Source organism: Triticum aestivum, chromosome 2A (assembly GCF_018294505.1).
Source record: "Triticum aestivum cultivar Chinese Spring chromosome 2A, IWGSC CS RefSeq v2.1, whole genome shotgun sequence".
NCBI lineage: Eukaryota > Viridiplantae > Streptophyta > Magnoliopsida > Poales > Poaceae > Triticum > Triticum aestivum.
In genome coordinates this window covers 307,413,824-307,417,378 of record NC_057797.1, presented here as the reverse complement: position 1 = coordinate 307,417,378, position 3,555 = coordinate 307,413,824, and the positions used below count along the sequence as shown (strand labels likewise).

Here is a 3,555-nt window from a genome sequence, read left to right as displayed (position 1 = left end):
GAAATTGGGACCTTCAGTGACGTTATATAGAACATCATCGACTTGCTATTTCCATGACGGTCAATTAATGTCACATGTTAGGAGAAATTATGCCATATTGTACCATATTCGATGACAAGGCAACATCACTAACATTATGCCACATCAACACCCAGGCAGCAATCCAACTACTAGTGCCATTATTTTTATTATGGATGTAGATGACGTCATCAAAATATATTTACTTTCCGTCAAATCTAAATTGCGATGAAAATAAGTATTTACTTCACATCAAATTATATAAAAAAGTTGTAGAGAAAAATCACATCATAAATTGATATGAAAGAGAAATCATATTATATATTAAATCGTCTCAGCCAAATCATTCTGTAAACAAAAATGGGGGTAAAAAACTAACTCAAGTTTGACACAGACAATAGACAAGATGAAAACTAATATTAACTAAAGACCACATATGTTGTCCCGATGATTGCAATGTAAGGATGGCTTTCATGAACCATCTGGTTTGGACTGGGATTGCAGAGTTGCTTGCTAAGTTGCTTGAGCCCTCAAGAGAAAATCAAGCAGATTATGCATCTCCTTTTGCATCTTTGCCCGGGCTTCATTCTTCTCTTGTTGGATCTTCTTTAGAGCCTCCAATTCTTCTTGCTGCTTCTTTTGTATCTCTTCAAATGCTCTCTCTTGTGCTTCAAGTCTTGCGGCTAACTCCTCCCGATGCCTATAAATGACAAACACAACAACATTGCATCATAATGAGATGAAAACTAACAAGATAACATGCATAACTTAGAGCTAGAGGTATAATGGTTAAAGTACATGTAATCAATACACCCCTTAGCTTAGCATACACACCACCCATGCGTTTATGTTCCGCAAGGAATGCCCTCCTTTCCCTCTCACTCTCCCGAACTAGTGGCATGATTGTACTACCTGAACCAGCAAGATGAAAAAGAGTGGAACTAAATGAATTGCAAAATACTTACTAACATTTGTCATAGAACTAACTAAAAGAATTCCACTTCAACTCGTTTGGAATTGGACCTTAGACAATGCAAAAAAAATTCATGCGCATATGTACTTTCCTAAAGCAAACATGAATGTAATAAAGTAGCAAAATTAGCACACAAATACATGTTTGTCTTTGCATTGATGGTAAAAATTAACAAAACTGATTCTGTAATGTAGTACTTTAAATAAGCAGACCTATTAATAGGCATTTCACGTAATATTATATTAACAAAAAAAGAAGATTTCAACGCTTTGGGGTCTAACGAGTGTACCAAGTAGCATAGAAGACGCAACCAGCATGGCTATGAAAACAAGATGAGGAAATTCAGAAGAGAAAAATGGCAAAACTTAAGATTACTATATATGATACACAAGTGCTTGACTAGAAAGATTACTTACAGAAACTTGCCAATAATGCTAGCAAAGATTTACTAGTAGATTATGAACCTATTTACTCAATCAAGCAATTTAATTTGATGGCAATGTGATAAAATATAATATAAGAAACAAGGACTCCTTAAATATTAGAGCATCTCCGAGTGCAATGCTCGGACCAAATCTCGTCCACACCATCCTCCACCTTCAGCCTGCTCAAAAATATTTCAGCTAATCAGGCTATCACTGTTCAGATGTAATGTTCTGTGTTAGCAAATTATTTGCCTATCATATCCCCAATAGTCCGTCCTGCTCATGCTTGCTGCACTCGTGTAGTTGAAAAATAGAAGTATAAAACTCCTAGTGATTGCATATTTCAGTTGAAAAACATCAATTGCTATCTAAGTGTCGATAAGCTACAGGTGCCAACGTTAGTCATTATCTCCAGAGTATACACATACTAATAAAAGCATGGGTAAACACATCAAAACTACAGCAAGAAACATTTTGCTCACCTTAGGTTCAGTCTTCTCATCGACGATGTCAGCTTTGAACTTGAGAAATCCCACACGCGCTGAACATGTCCACTCATGCACAGCCAGAAAGCGACATTGATTCCCGCTCAAACATTTAAATGGAGATAATGAGAGGAGGAGCACCACAACAAAGCATCTGGATGGGAGCAGCGCTGCAAAATGCCTGCGGTCGTGGCCTCATCAAGGAAACAAAGAAGGGCGGCATGGTCTCGAGGAGGATGCAGCAGGCGTGGTAGAGGAGCGCCACGGTGGTTGGCTCCGACCTGAAGCCCAGAACCACCTAGCTATAAGCCAAGTGGAAGAACTGGAGCAAGAGGTCAGCGTGGTTGGAGGCATCGGCAGCGGACATCACGCCATGGGTGAGCAGCGCCAAGAGCGTCCAGAAGAGCAGCCGCAGGAAACGGGGTTCTTCAGGTGGGTCAACGGCTTGTGTCACCAGATCATGTGGAGAATTGTCTCGTCCAGAGGCTGCTCCTACCAAGCGCGGCTGCCTCTGGTGTTGGCGGCGCCTATTCCACCACCGGTGCTGCATAGCTTCCTCCGGGGTCTCGATGGCGGCGGTGGCGGTGGTTGTTGCGTCGATGGTGGGGGCAGCGGAGGTGGACGGGGCGGGAGTGGGAGCGTGGGGGCTGCTGGAGAGGAGCGGCGGAGGGGATGCGAGCAGATTGGATCGAGACGATGAAAGGAAGGAGACGACACAAGATTGGATCGGGGCGACGCGAGATGAGATAATGGGGATTAGGTTGAAACTGTAGGTTGTTAAATGGGCTTAAATACCAACAGATAAAAATGTTCACCTCTGAAATATTCCTACCATAGGTCGTGTAGTACAATGACATGATAAAGATATATTCGCATAGTTTAGATAAATGTGTGAACTCTATCCTGTTGGAAATCTCTACAGGAAAGACCATGTCGGAGGGAGTACTTTTTTTGTTAGGACGAAACAACTGTTGCCCTATACTGCCATACCCATCAGCTCACCAACGCGACCAATGAGCATTTTTTCGGCCACTACTTATTTATATTAGACTCAGAAATTTTTTACATTGCTCAATACGCCGTAAAGAAATTCTCTTGGGTCATACGTGTGGACCCCATGGAGAAACACTGAAGCATATGTCCTGTAGAAAAATCCTCCTACCAAATCTTTCCCACCCAATCTCATATTTCCCTTTTTGAGATGGAGCGAAACAACTGACACGTCATATTCATCAGCTCACGACCCCACTAATGAACTTTTTTCTGGCCACCACATATTTATATTAGATTGAACAAAATAATGGCATCACACAATAACCTATGAACAAATTATGGTGTTCACCTACCAAAATTGACACATGGGTCCCTTAAAAAAACACAGTCGTGTTGGTCCTACCGCTCAATAACCAGTGAATCAGATATGGCAGGTCCCGCTACTAGCAGTTACATTTGTAAGTCAGTGACTGTAGCAAGTTTGTCATGAAAATTACCAAAACGTCATAGAAATTGGTAGCTAGGTGGTGCGCAGCGTTCGAGTCGATTCAATGACATTAATCGTCATTGATTTACAAAAACCAGTGACACAACCTGTAGACCGTCACACATTAGATACATATGTGACGTTGTCAACCACCGTCATGAGGATTTTCGTCAC

General features: G+C 41.5%; 1 long non-coding RNA gene across 1 annotated transcript; it reads right to left on the bottom strand.

Moving 5' to 3' along the window:
* Positions 1 to 313: 313 nt before the first annotated feature.
* Positions 314 to 2,753, bottom strand: LOC123188574 (uncharacterized). The gene is made up of 2 exons (XR_006494841.1): positions 1,899 to 2,753; positions 314 to 1,595 (listed from the first exon to the last, which is right to left on the bottom strand). It is a non-coding gene; the product is annotated as an uncharacterized lncRNA (long non-coding RNA).
* Positions 2,754 to 3,555: the final 802 nt, after the last annotated feature.